Source organism: Pelobates fuscus, chromosome 1, assembly GCF_036172605.1.
Source record: "Pelobates fuscus isolate aPelFus1 chromosome 1, aPelFus1.pri, whole genome shotgun sequence".
Taxonomy (NCBI): domain Eukaryota; kingdom Metazoa; phylum Chordata; class Amphibia; order Anura; family Pelobatidae; genus Pelobates; species Pelobates fuscus.
Window position 1 is genome coordinate 250,303,253 of NC_086317.1, and position 15,551 is coordinate 250,318,803.

The window sequence follows — 15,551 nt, forward strand, 5'->3', positions numbered from 1 at the left end:
TGTGTGTTGCTCTCTGCCTCCAGAATAGGGCTGCCAACAGACATTTTGAGGCCTCTTATACAACTAAAGGTCTGGGCCCCTGGGGCCCTCCCCCAGAGTTCACCCACTGGGCCTACCACCAAGAATGCAGTGTTTGTGTGTGTGTGTTTTGAGTGGATGCAATGTGTGTGTTTTTTCAGTGGATACAGTATGAATAGGCGATGCAGTGTGTGTGTAGTTGACGCAGGGTGTGGGGTATGACAGGGGCTGAAAAAAGTTTTATTATTATTTATTGTATTCCCCCCTCCCTTGCCTCTTATCTTTTAGCAGTGGCCAGGGAGGAGGGACATTACACTCCCTGGTGGTTCAGTGTCATTGAGCATGCTGCTAGGTGATGTGTTGTGAAGAAAAGGCCTAGAACAGCGATCTTCAGCTTTCAGAAGCTCTCTATAACTCTTGCGAGTCCAGTCCACGTGTCGTGTGCCCCCCACAGTTATGCACACAAGCACATTGACGCAGTCACACATATACATACACACACACACACATTCACTCACAGTTACATTCACACACTCACAGTGCAAAACTTTTATTGTATCCAGTTAAAAAAACCTATAGATCTGTAATTTGAATCTAAATTACTTAAATAATATAAGACTGAAACATGCACAGCTCTAGTTTGACAATAAATAAAGATATTCCTCTAAAATAAATGATACTTTTGCAAAGAAATTTGTGCAACAAGTGTCAAAGGAAAAGTGTTTAACAAATGGTAAACTGGGATATATGTGTAACGAGAGCTGTGTATCATCAAACTATAGAACACCCATCACCCTCAACCTGCTGAAGCTAAATCCTACAAATGCTGTAGGATAGGTATTTGTAGTAGATTGTTCACCAGTATTTGCAGTAAGGAAATCAGCATTAATCATACATAAACACAGTGCTTGTACTGTCTGTATTATATACCATATATAATACGTTTATGTAAGGCAAATTATATCTAAAGGTATGGCACTGTGTAGCAAAATGATAATATAAAAAGTATTGGGCTAAATTCTGTACTACTCACAGCCTTCAAGGGCACCCCACTAAAGGGCGATCTACTACAAAGACCTATCCTCTATAGCAGGGGTTCCCAATCCAGCCCTCAAGTACCCCTTACCTGTCCAGGGTTTAGGGGTTTCCCTGTTGTGTCTAAAGTGTTGTTTGTTTGTTTGTTTTCCTAAAAACACCTTAGACACAACAGGGTAATCTCTACGTCCTGGACTGTTAGGGGGTACTTGAGGACGGGGTTGGGAACCACTGTTTTATATCATTAATAAGATATAGCTTCAGTAGATTTAGGGTGATAGGTGTCACAGCTGTGTTTTTCAGTGCTTTACCAGCAAGTGGCTAATCTGCAATCTGTATTTTGGTCGATAGGGCAGCACCATTCCTTCAAAATGCATGTTCTTGGTGTGACCCCAATTTACTTTTGTCTTTACCATTCAAGTTTGGAACCTAGACCAGATTACTTTTGGGTTGAACACCCCACCCAGCACCCCAGCTTCAGATGCCTCTTTGGAGGTGACCACAGGTATATATTTGAGGTGGTTTTGGATAGTAATGGCACTTTTATTATAAGTTTCATAGAGCAGAAACTTGTACATCAAAGCACTATTACTTTAATTGTTTAGTTTTGACACTGCTATATTTTGAATTGTGTTTATCACATTTATTTTGCATTATATATTTGAGGATATTTATGGGGTGATAAATCTTAAAAATAATATTTTCATAAAAATTATTAGAATTTAATTTATTAATTTTTATTATATCAAAAAATTATATCTTGGCACTGTTTCCCTGAATAATAATGTAAAGCTGAGAATTACTCACGATTTTCCATTCTCTTAGATCCTAAAGGAAGTTTCACTAGAGGATTTTTACTTCACACAGTAATCACAAATTAATTATAAAAATATAATTTATTGTGACAATAATAATAAAAAATAATAATAATACTTAACATGCGTGAAAATCAGTGAATAATTAGTATAACATAATTATACAATATAGGAATAGTTTAAACACAGTATAGGCAGCTAAAAGCAACCAGTTGTCAACAAGATTTATGATAGGACCCTGTTTAGAAATCACTTAAAAAACAAATTCACATAGAAGACAAAACTTCACAGCAGCCCAGCATAAGCAATAAAACTTTGGCTGACAGATCACACTGAATTAACTCTTCCACTGCTGGCTGCAATTCTTAGAGGCATGATATCCTATTATATAGCAATTTTACAATTAAAGTAATGTTTATACCAGATCATTTGACCATTCCTAAGACATCCAATAAGAATAATTCTACCAGATTTTACGTTTGCCGAATTTTAACTTTCCTAAATAAGATTTACTATCTTATATCAGAAAGAGTCAATACCTCTGGATAAAAATGTGGTATGCTAACATTTGGCAAATTTACCGTTAATATATCGTTATATTTATTCCACCTGCAGGAATGGCATTTTTATAACTATATATTCCTTAGCTAATTATGATTTCTAATAATTGAAATCTGACCAATATTTATCTAGATATATATTTCTGCTATAAGTAAAAATGTATTAATTTAATTTAATTAAATAAAACCAGCATAATTATCAGTTATGTTGTAGATTTTCTCTCGGATGTGTAGATATGTCCCAGGAATTTCAAATGCAAGTATGATGTATAGAGAATTGTATGGAAATAGATACATTTTCATAGTTTTGAAGTTGTTAGTTGGACAGTGTAATAATAAGAATTAGGTGTGTCCAGGAGAGTTGTGAGTTTCTTAAGTACAGTCCAAGAGTAAGAATATATTTCAAAAAACCCGAATCTCCTTCAAAGAGTGTTCAAATCTCTCTCTTCCCTTTGTCCTTACTTTTTAAAGGGGAAAACTATCTGCATGTCACTAGTTGATAGGACCAATAAGGAACTGTAGGTGTGTCTTCCTTACAGACTATCATCTAGATTTTGGTCAGTAGATGGCGCAATTACATCATCACAAATTCTTGTCAGGGGGTCCATTTACCTCTTTGTATAATGGGTTAACTGAATTTGGGTCGGGTGGGGATACCTGGCAGAGTTGTTGATGGCATTTGGCTTTAGGGTTTGGATTTTAAATGCAATCCTGATCTTGTACTCCACTCCCTCTGCTCGAACTGTGGGACCTAATATAGTCGCTGGATGGTTTGATCTCCGCAATGGTACAAGGCAGGGGTGTCCTTTATCCCCTTTATTGTATATTCTGTCTCTAGAACCTCTTGCTATTTATATCAGAAATAATTCTATGATTAAGGGGGTTTCAATAAAAGACAAAGACCTAAAATTTCCTTATATGCGGATGATGCATTAATTACTCTTACTTCCCCAGAAATTTCATTATATCATTTAATGCAAGAAATAGACAAATATTCAGGGGTCTCAAATTTTAAGTTAAACATATCTAAATCTACTGCGTTATATATGAATATGGACAATTACATCATAGAAACTTTATCTCACAAATTTAATTTTATTTGGACTAATAAAGAATTGAATTACTTAGGATTAATTATCCCTTCAGATATAAATTATACTATGGAGAAGAATTTCTTACAACTAATGAAACATACAAACTCTAAATTAAAAATATGGAAAAACCTGGAAATCTCATGGTTGGGCCGAATTAATATTATCAATTCATATATCTTATCATAGTAGTCCTATCTTTTTCTATGATTCCACTCAAAGTCTCTAACTTTTGGCTTACAATGATTCAAGTTGGTTTCTCTAAATTTATTTGGAAGAATAAAACCCCTAGGATTAGTTGAAAAATGTTGTCAAAAAAACTTTCCAAAGGTGGTATAAACTTCCCAAATATCACCTATATTTATTACGCCAATATGATTAGACACATATACCTATTACAAGATCCCTTGATGACTCAAGAACCCTGGTTTATGATAGAATCCGCTGCCACCCCTACCTCGAATTTGCAATATATTATGTGGATGGAGTATAATAATAAAGCTATTAGATCTCAAATCAATTCCACTACTCTGTTACAATCTATAGAGGTTTGGGAGGAAATTAAAAAAATTCTGGGTCTTTGCCATCGTATTCCCAGATCGTCCAGACTTAGGTTATTGGAGCTAAATATTGAAGACCTTTCATTAAGCCATTGGGCAGACACGGATAAGATCAGAATTTCTGATCTTATGATAGCTGATAATATATTACCATTCCAACAGATAGTGGACAATTTACATTTCTCTCGGAGGGAAATTTTTACTTACCTTCGAATAAAAAGTTACATCGACAAAAATGTCCTAAGGAGTTCCTCTCCACTTTCAACTCAAATGGAACATATTTGTGATTATAAATCTTTAAATAAGGTTACTTCACTTGCTAACTAGGTGTTGGACTCTTTGAATGTCATTCCTTACAAAATTATTAGAACATGGGAACAGGAGCTACAAATGGTTATTTCCGAAACGGACTGGTGTATTTCATTGACTCATGTGGCGAAACACGTCCACTGTTTGAATTTGGTGGAATGCCATTTTAAACTTCTTTTTAAATGGTATTTCACCCCAGCAAGAATTGCTAAGATGTATGAGAACTATGACCCCACATGTTGGAGATGTGGAACCCATACAGGGTCCTATATACACATGTTGTGGTCTTGTTCGCCCTTTATGGTCTTGGGCATTTTCCATTTTTAGTTCTTTGTCTTATACATCTATAGACCAAAATCCGGCAGCTGCCCTTTTGCATTTGAATTGGAACCTTAAATCAAAGGATGTTCCAATTGCTACTCACTGTTTTATGGCCGCTAAAATTTTAATTGCAAGGAACTGGAGATCATCTATCCCTTTTCAAAAACCTCTTCTAATTAAACAAATTAGGTTCCAAGTATCAATGGAAAAAGGCCTAATTAATAATACAGGTCAATTCTCCAAGAAAAAGGAACAATTGTTTTCTGAATTATTAATAAAGCTCTCTTAGATTCAGGATAACCTGTTCTTATGAATGAGTCCTATTATCATAGCTGATTGAAAATCTATAGAATTTGAATACATTATCCCTTGCCTATATACAGATATATTTAATGGCATATAGGTAATAACACAAGGGTATTTTTATGATATTCAAGTTAAGGTATGGCGCTGGACGTTATTATTTTTTCTTTTGGACAGTACTTTGACACAATATGGCTATTCATTCTCTCCTGCTCGGACGGGGTGTTGGGTGTAATTTGTCTTGTTTCTATTACTTTTGTTTATTTTTATTTTTATTTTTATTCTTGTATCTCTGCTTACTTCCTACAATTTAAATAATATTGTTCTTATTTGATAAACTATGATATCAGATTTATTGTTAATGGAATGTGCTGAGATACTTACGATGTATTTTTTGTACATGTTATTTGTAAGAACAAAATTCTTAATAAATATTTATTACAAAAAAGGGTTAACTGGATTTGGTGATGCTTTTTACGTCATTTTTGGTTATCTTTATGGCCCTCTGAATCAAAATTCCTGCCAATTTCAAAGGCTTTGGTTCACTCTTACCCAGACAGAGCGTCTGCAATTTGATCATAATTTTAGAATTGACACCTCCTAACCTTAATTTTATCCTTTTCTCACAATGGAACTAGTAATGTTCCGTTAGTTTTTTTTTAGAAAGTAAAATGAATTACTTTCCTGCCGGTGGGGTGAGACCTAATGCGCATGCGCATTAGACCTCCCCAGAAAAAAGCATTGAAAAATGCTTTCAATGGTTCCCTATGGGGATTTTAGCGACGCTGGAGGTCCTCACATAGCGTCTGTGCTATGAACCAGGAAGTGCCCTCTATTGGCTGTCTAGTAGACAGCCACTAGAGGAGGAGTTAGCCCTGCAAGGTAAATATTGCAGTTCATCAATATTTACAGTTGCAGGGTTAAGGGTAGTGGAAGTTGGCACCCAGACCACTCCAATGGGCAGAAGTGGTCTGGGTGCCTGGAGTGATCATTTATACTCCACTAACATTAGTAAATAATATGATATTTCTTCATTGATATTTATCCATGAATAGTCTATATTATTAACATAATACCAACTATATATGATTAATATAATATAGTAAGTTATAAGTGGATAGTGTGTGTGTATATATATATATATATATATATATATATATATATATATATATATATATATATATATATATATATAATCTATAGATGGGTGAAAAAAAGCCAGCACTCTTGGTCTTGCAGAAAAAAACTTCTCAGGTTTTATTCCAATAGTCAACGTTTCAGTTACGAACTGAAATGTTGACTATTGGAATAAAACTTGAGGAGTTTTCTTTCTACAAGACCCAGAGTGCTGGGTTTTTTTCACCCATCTATCTATTTATCTATCTATCCAGGTCCGGCGCATCCATAAGGCGGCACAGGCGGCCGCCTTAGGGCGCACCGGCCCGGGGGCGCAAAAGTCCGGGTGACCGGCAGGAGGGAAGCGCACAGCTCCCCTCTCCTGCCGGTCACTTCTTGTAGCATGGCCGAGCGCCAACTACAGCGCCGCGGACTGTGTTTAGGGGGCGGGGATATGAACACGTCATATCCCTGCTCCCTCTGTAGCACACAGCGCGGCTGGCGCCCAGCAGGGGCGGAGCAGCAGCCGGCCACATGCAAGTCAGCATGGTAGGATTTCCTCCCAAGAAGACTGAAACAGGAGAAGGCAGAGAGGAGGGGAGCTGGGCAGGACCAGCTCCTCCAACTCCCAACTACCTCAGGCAGCACTTTGGATCCCAGGTAAGGGATCTGTCAGTCTGTGTATATGTCTGTCTGTCTGTCAGTGTGTCTGTCTGTCTGTGTGTGTATATGTCTGTCAGTGTGTCAGTGTGTGTATATGTCTGTCAGTGTGTGTATATGTCTGTCAGTGTGTCAGTGTGTGCCAGTGTGTCAGTGTGTGTATATGTCTGTCAGTGTGCCAGTGTGTCAGTGTGTGTATATGTCTCTCAGTGTGTGTATATGTCTGTCAGTGTGTCAGTGTGTGTATATGTCTGTCAGTGTGTGTATATGTCTGTCTGTCTGTCTGTGTGTGTATATGTCTGTCAGTGTGTCAGTGTGTGTATATGTCTGTCTGTCAGTGTGTCTGTGTGTATATGTTTGTCTGTGTGTGTATATGTCTGTCTGTGTCTGTGTGTGTATGTCTGTCTGTCAGTGTGTCTGTGTGTGTATGTCTGTCTGTCAGTGTGTCTGTGTGTGTATATGTCTGTCTGTCAGTGTGTCTGTGTGTGTATATGTCTGTCTTTCAGTGTGTCTGTGTGTGTATGTCTGTCAGTGTGTGTATATGTCTGTCAGTGTGTCAGTGTGTGTATATGTCTGTCTGTCAGTGTGTCTGTGTGTGTATATGTTTGTCTGTGTGTGTATATGTCTGTCTGTGTGTCTGTGTGTGTATATGTCTGTCTGTCAGTGTGTCAGTGTGTGTATATGTCTGCCTGTCAGTGTGTCTGTGTGTGTATATGTCTGTCTGTCAGTGTGTCTGTGTGTGTATATGTCTGTCTGTCAGTGTGTCAGTGTGTGTATATGTCTGCCTGTCAGTGTGTCTGTGTGTGTATATGTCTGTCTGTCAGTTTGTCTGTGTGTCTGTGTGTGTATGTCTGTCTGTTAGTGTGTCTTTGTGTGTTTGTGTATGTCTATCCCTGTGTATGTGTGTATCTGTATGTCTGTCAGTGTGTATCTATGTGTCTGTCAGTGTGTCTGTATGTCTGTCAGTGTTTGTGTGTATCTGTATATGTGTGTGTATATCTGTGTGTCTGTCTATCTGAATGTGTATCAGTTTGTGTATATGTGTGTCAGTGTGTGTATCTTTGTGTATGTGTATCACAGTGTGTGGCAGTGTATGTGTATATGTATATGTGCATATATCTCAGCATTCAAACACCAACACTACACACAAATAAACACCTGCATGCAAACGTCAACACAACATACAAACACACCGCTGCATTAAAATGTCAAAACTACATACAAACACACCTCTGTATCAGACACCAAAATTATACATAAACACACACCTGCGTTCAAAAACCAACACTACTCATAAATGCATGCTTGCATTCAAACGCAAACACTACATACAAACACACCCCTACAATCATACAAACATACTCCATACAAACACATGCTTAAAGTCAAACACACAAATACTGCTCCATGCTAAATACAATCCTGCAAGCATGGGGAATCGGTAGAGCCCCAGCTTTCAAAGCATTGTTGAAGTTGCACGACAGATGCAACTATCTTTTAGCCATCCTGTGTACATACACAGACCGTCATACAGAGACATACAGTCTGTATGTCTCTGTATGACTGTCTGTGTATGTATTCAAGAGGAATAAACGCAGGCAACACTCCAATAGTAAGGATGGTATATTTATTGATAGGTGAACCACCCCAAAGAAAGTGCAACGTTTCGGCTCAGCAGAGCCTTTTTGCATGAGCTGAAACGTCACACTTTGGTAGGGGTGGTTCACCTACCAATAAATATACCATCCTTACTATTGGAGTGTTGCCTGCGTTTATTCCTTTTGAAGACTTTACTGGTGGATCCAGCAACATCCGCCTGACACGGAGCATCCACCACTGTGGATGGCTGGAGCATTTACACGGTATCAGTGTGCAGGGTTCTTTGTTTGTCTGTGTATGTATGTCTCTGTATGCCTTGTCTATATGTCTCTTTATGACTGTCTGTGTATGTATGTCTCTGTATCATTGTGTATGTATGTCTCTATATGCCTATCTCTATGTTTCTTTATGTCTGTGTCTGTATTTCTGTGTGTGCCTGTGTCTGTATGAATGTATGTTTATGTTTGTACGACAATGTACCTGTATGTGTAGATTGTATGACTGTGTTTGTTTGATTGTGTGCCTTTTATGACTGTGTGTCTGTATATCTTTGTGACTGTGTGCCTGAATAATTATGTCTGTGTGCTTGTATGGTTGTGTGTCTGTATGTTTGTGCATTTGTGCATGTATGTATTTTTGCCTGTATCTATGTCTATGTGGGAGAAAAAGAGAGATAGATAGGGGCTGGGGGAAGAAAGAGACAGAAAGGGGCTGGCAGGGAAGTAAGAAATACATAAGAGGGGTTGTAGGAGACACACTAAAGGGGGGTGTAAGGCACAAAGGGGCCAAAGTGGTAAGACATTCAAGAGAGTGGATATGCAACACTAATGGGGTAAGAAATTCAAAAGGGGGCTACGAGACACAGAGGTGAAGATGCATTTTTTTTTTTTGGGGGGGGGGGGGGGGCGTCAAAATGCATCTTCGCCTGTGTAGTCAAAAATCCTAGCACCGGCCCTGTATCTATCTATCATGCAGTCGAGCACAGAGCAATATTTCAAGGGATAGATAGCAGGAGTGCAGAACCTCTTGGTATTATATTTATATATATATATATATATATATATATATATATTTCTGGGTTATAGCATTCCATCCCCCTTTCGCTGTTAGACATCATGCCTTATCTTAAGTTGTGTTTACATAAGTTGCATTCCTTAGCTCAGACTTTGGATGAATAGAGTGATAGAGAGAGAAATCTTGTGTCTGTCTTACCCTTGTAATACAAAATGGAGTCATCTTAACACAAAATGTCTGCCAATATAAATATACTGACATATATATATATATATATATATATATATATATATATATATATATATATCAAAATCCAAATAGGTTATGGTGGGAAAAAAATGTGATTGAAAACCCCTTCCACCTGAAGTCTGTGGATAATTAATACAATGTTAAACAAAAATCTGCACACCAGTCAAGCCATAAGACTTGCTTTTCCCACAGAAATCCCATAACTGCAGCAATGTTACAACCACAAAGGATTCTGGGTGGGCGAATGCAAATTAGTTTAACAAAGAATCACATTTTTGCCTCATTCCATTTTAAACATGGATATCCACACTAGCATTAAGATTTCCCCAAATGAAAGAATTAGAAAAAGCTTCCCTATGGGGATTCTGGTGATGATGGGGGTCCTCATGCATATCATGAGGACGTCCAGCTTCAGTTAGGCGACCAAAAGTCGCCTAAGAGCCCGGAAATCCCTATGGTGACTGTCTGGTCAATTGCCACTAGAGGTGGATTTAACCCTGAAAGGTTATTATTGCAGTTAACTAATAACTGCAATAATTACCTTTATTGGGTTAAGGGGCCTGGGACACTGCACCCAGACCACTTCAATGAGCTGAAGTGGTCTGGGTACTTAGAGTGTCTTTAAAATTAATTGTGGGAATCAACTGCTGTATTTAGGTCCATCCTGCCTCTTCCTGGTTTCCGGTCAGTTACTTTTATAGGCTCTGCTCTTTTCTTTCACTAAACATAATGTGGACCTTGACAAACAAAAACAATTTATTATTGTCTTAGGCAATTTGTGCCTCTTTTGGTGCGATTTATTAAATCCAAATAAAAGGCATCCAGCGCCTTGTTGGAAAGAAACAGACATATGGATCAAATAATGAAAAGTTATAAATAGTGATGTCCCAAACTGTTCGCTGGCGAATAGTTCCCGGCGAACATCGCTTGTTCGCGTTCGCCACGGATGGCGAACAGATGCGCTGTACGGTCCGCCCCCTATTCGTCATCATTGAGTAAACTTTGACCCTGGCCTGTACCTCACAGTCAGCAGACACATTCCAGCCATTCAGCAGCAGACCCTCCCTCCTAGACCCTCCCACCTCCTGGACAGCATCCATTTTACATTCATTGTGAAGCTGCATTCTTAGTGAGAGTAGGGACAGTGTAGCTGCTGCTGATTTGATAGGGAAATTGATAGCTAGGCTAGTGTATTTAGTGTCCACTACAGTCCTGAAGGACTCATCTGATCTCTGCTGTAAGGACAGCACCCCCAAAAAGCCCTTTTTAGGGCTTTATTTTTCTGTGTAATGTAATGGCAGTTGCCTGCCTGTCAGCCAGCCTGTGTGTCAGGCTCACATCATATACTGTGCCCTCTTGCCCAGTGCCCCCACTCACTCACTGGTGTCACAATAGCTTGCATTTAAACAAAAAAAAACTTTTTTTAATGTAGTATAATAGCAGTCAGTTCCCTTCACTAGTGTGCGTTTCAGGGTCTGCCAGGGCACAGTTTCACACCAGTGCAACTCATATCTGGTGTAACAGTAGTGTACATTTAAAAAAAGAAATACAATTTTGACTGTAATAGATTGAATAGCAGTTAGTTGTCTGCCAGCGTGTGTGTCAGGCTCGCAGCGTATACTGTGCCCACTTGCCCAGTGCCACCACTCATATCTGGTGTCACAATAGCTTGCATTTAACAAAATGCAATGTAATATAATAGCAGTCAGAAGAGAGAAGAATGGGTAGTATACCAATATTGGGGTATTGGGAACGTATAGAAGGTATCATGAATTATAATACCAATGGGGGCTAGAGGTACCAATCAGGAATAATAATCAAAAAATAAAAAAGAGTTTATTTAAAAAAAATATATATGTTGTTAAAAATTGCCGAACAACTTGGCAATCAACCAGAGTGTCACACACTAACTAAATATAGTGGAAAAAAACGAAAATAAATGGAATGATTAAATGAAAGAGGGCTTGATAACTAGAGATTCAAGAGTTCTAAAGTTGCACTCCAAATAATTATCTGTGGAGCACACGTCTGTGCTTCACACAAATGAGAATGATAACCATAAAGTATTGGGGGGGGAGGATAAGATGCCTCGAAAAGTGTGGAAGATATAGAAAAAGCCTGTGTATATAGATGTTAAGGATAATACCTGAGTGAACACAGAGCCTTGATACAAAGTCTGCAAGCAGTAGGCTCAATAAATTAGCATACGTGATAAGATGTAGCGATTTATCAATACGTATTGCCAATATTTAGCACTGTCTGTTCACTGTATATATGGACTGGCAGTGAGTCTCAGTAGAACGCCAAGCAATATGAGGCTTGATACAAAGTCTGCAAACAGCAGGCTCAATGATTTGGCAGGTATATCACCTACACTGCGCATTGGGTAAACCTGCTGATGGCTGCCAAGCATGGAATGCATGGCTCTGCAGAGGAGTTGGTGACACCGCCACGACTTGCAGGCAGGCCTCCTGCCACCTCCTCTACTCCTCCTACTCCATCCTCTTCCATAACCTCCTCGGCTGAGTCCTCTTCTGCTGCTGCGTCTTGCTCCACATCAACGGCACCCCCCCAGCTCCCTAGGTACTGTTCCACATCCCGGATACGGCAGTGTCACGCCGTCTTGGGGTTGACTTGCCTGAAAGCAGAGAGTCACACCGGACCAGCACTCCTGAATGCACAGGTGGATCAGTGGCTGACTACGCACCAAATGGAGATCGGCAAAGTGGTTTGTGACAACGGAAGAAATTTGTTGGCGGCATTGCATTTGGGCAAGTTGACACATGTGCCGTGCATGGCACATGTGTGTAATCTGATCGTACAACGCTTTGGGCATAAGTACCCAGGCTTACAGGACGTCCTTAAGCAGGCCAGGAAGGTGTGTGGCCATTTCAGGCGTTCCTACACGGCCATGGCGCACTTTTCCGATATCCAGCAGCGAAACAACATGCCAGTGAGGCGCTTGATTTGCGACAGCCCGACACGTTGGAATTCAACACTCCTAATGTTCGACCGCCTGCTCCAACAAGAAAAAGCCATTAACGAGTATTTGTATGACCGGGGTGCTAGGACAGCCTCTGCGGAGCTGGGATTTTTTTTGCCACATTACTGGACTTCATGCGCAATGCCTGTAGGCTCATGCGTCCTTTTGAGGAGGTGACAAACCTAGTCAAACCTTTGTTTTCTTCCTGGAGCGTGCCCTGCGAAGAGTGCTGGATCAGGCCGTAGATGAGCGTTAAGAGGAAGAGTTGTGGTCACCATCACCACCAGAAACAGCCTTATCAGCATCGCTTGCTGGACCTGCGGCAACGCTGGAAGAGGATTGTGAGGAAGAGGAGTCAGAGGAGGAATGTGGCTTTGAGGAGGAGGAGGAAGACCAACCACAAGAGGCATCCCAGGGTGCTCGTTGTCACCTATCTGGTACCTGTGGTGTTGTACGTGGCTGGGGGGAAGAATATACCTTCAGAGAGATCACTGAGGACGAGGAACAGGACATAAGTAGCTCGGCATCCAACCTTGTGCAAATGGGGTCTTTCATGCTGTCGTGCCTGTTGAGGTACCCTCGTATAAAAAGGCTGAAGGAGAACGACCTGTACTGGGTGTCCACGCTACTAGACCCCCGGTATAAGCAGAAAGTGCCTGAAGTGTTACCGAATTACGACAAGTCGGAAAGGATGCAGCAGTTCCAAAATCAATTAAAAAGTATGCTTTGCACAGCGTATAATGGTGATGTCACAGCACAACAGGAATCTAAAAGGGGAAGAGGTGAAAGTAATCCTCCTCCTCCCACGACCACGCCGGCAAGGACAGGACGCTTTACAGACGTGTTGTTGATGGAGGACATGCAGAGCTTTTTAAGTCCTACGCATCACCACAGCCCTTCGGGGTCCACCCTCAGAGAACAACTCGACTGACAGGTAGCAGACTACCTCGCCTTAACTGCAGATATCGACACTCTGAGGAGCGATGAACCCCTTGACTGGTGGGTGTGCAGGCTTGACCTGTGGCCTGAGCTATCCCAATTTGTGATAGAACTTCTGGCCTGCCCCGCTTCAAGTGTCCTGTCAGAAAGGACCTTCAGTGCAGCAGGAGGTATTGTCACTGAGAAGAGAAGTCGCCTAGGTAAAAAAAATCTAGATTACCTCACCTTTCTTAAGATGAATGAGGGATAGATCCCGAAGGGACTGACAGTGGGCAATACATTCGACTAAAAAAGGCCTGATGAGGGGGACTACTTAACACACCACTCCTATCTGGTGGCACATTAGATTGCACGTGCAGTGCCCCAAATTTGAAGTAGGAGGACCGACCAAGCATCTTTTTCCATCTCCCGCTTCCTAAAATCGATTCCTTATATACACGTCCCCTGATAGGGGACGTAACAGAGATTAAACTGTTAAACAAGGATTAAGTACTACTTAACACACCACTCCTATCTGGTGGCACATTAGATTGCACGCGCAGTGCCCCAAATTTGAAGTAGGAGGACCTACCAAGCATGTTTTTCCATCTCCCGCTTCCTAAAATCGATGCCTTATATACACGTCCCCTGATAGGGGACATAACAGGGATTAAACTGATAGGATAATAACGCAGAGAGAGGCAACACAGAGAGAGGAGTCTGAAGAAGAGGAGTCAGAGGAGGAAAGTGGCTTTGAGGAGGTGGAAGACCAAACACAGCAGGTGTCCCAGGGGGCTTGTTGTCACCTTTCGGGGACCCTTGGTGTTGTACGTGGCTGGGTGGAGGAAGAGACCTTCAATGACATCAGTGAGGACAAGGAACGGGACATGGCTAGCTTGGTATCCAACCTTGTGCAAATGGGGAGTTTGCGGTTGTGCAAATGGACTGTTTGCGGTTGTTTGCGGTGCGTTAAACGGGGAGTTTGGTCTGTCACTGTGAAGCGGGCGTAACCCTTACACTACCTGATCAATACAACATCATACCTGATGTTTTAAAGAAGGTTATTCCAAACAATTTAGGAATGTTAGGGGATTTATACCCTTTATGGATTAAAACCAGACTCTGCATCAACTATGTAATTTTCCATGGATTCCCCTCCGGCATGCCACAGTCCAGGTATTAGTCCCCTTGAAACAACTTTTCCATCACTATTGTGGCCAGAAAGAGTCCCTGTGGGTTTTAAAATTCGCCTGCCTATTGAAGTCTGAGCCGGTTCGCCCGGTTCGCGAACATTTGCGGAAGTTCACGTTCGCCGTTCGCGAACGGAAAATTTTATGTTCGCGACATCACTAGTCACCACTTGCAGAGTATGTTTTTCCCTAGTGTAAATGTTGAATTTGGCTGCATAAACAGAAACAAAAATGATTTAACTCCTAATTAGCAGAGAATTGAGCAGTGAAACTGCATGATCTATACACTAAAACTGCTTAATTAAGATAAAGTTGTTTGATATCCATAATATCCCTTTAACCCCTTAAGGACACATGGCATGGCAGAAGTTTGGTCATTAAGGGGTTTAGCTAACATCCCTGAAGCAATAAATATATTTGTATCTTTATGATAAATCCTGTATTCATTTCTTAGATGTTATCAGTTAAAGTGAACCTGTCATGATAGGTTCAGTTTAATTTTGATGAGCAGTGTATTATCGAATACATGCAAGTACAAGTCTGCAAATAACTTTGTCTGGAGACTGCCAATCTACTCTAGTCAAAACAATTAACTTTGCGACAGAACTGCTGCTGAATAGTGCTGTTGATTTCACTTAAAGGATAACTGTTACAAAATTCTTACTTCTTGTTTTTTTTTATGTATTACATGTAATAAAACAATGTTGCTTTTTAAAATTATGTTAATGGGTTTTGTTTTTTTTAGAAAATGTAACTTTTTTTTATCTGGCTGAGCAGCCATGTTGGATCAGATTCTACTCTTATCCGACT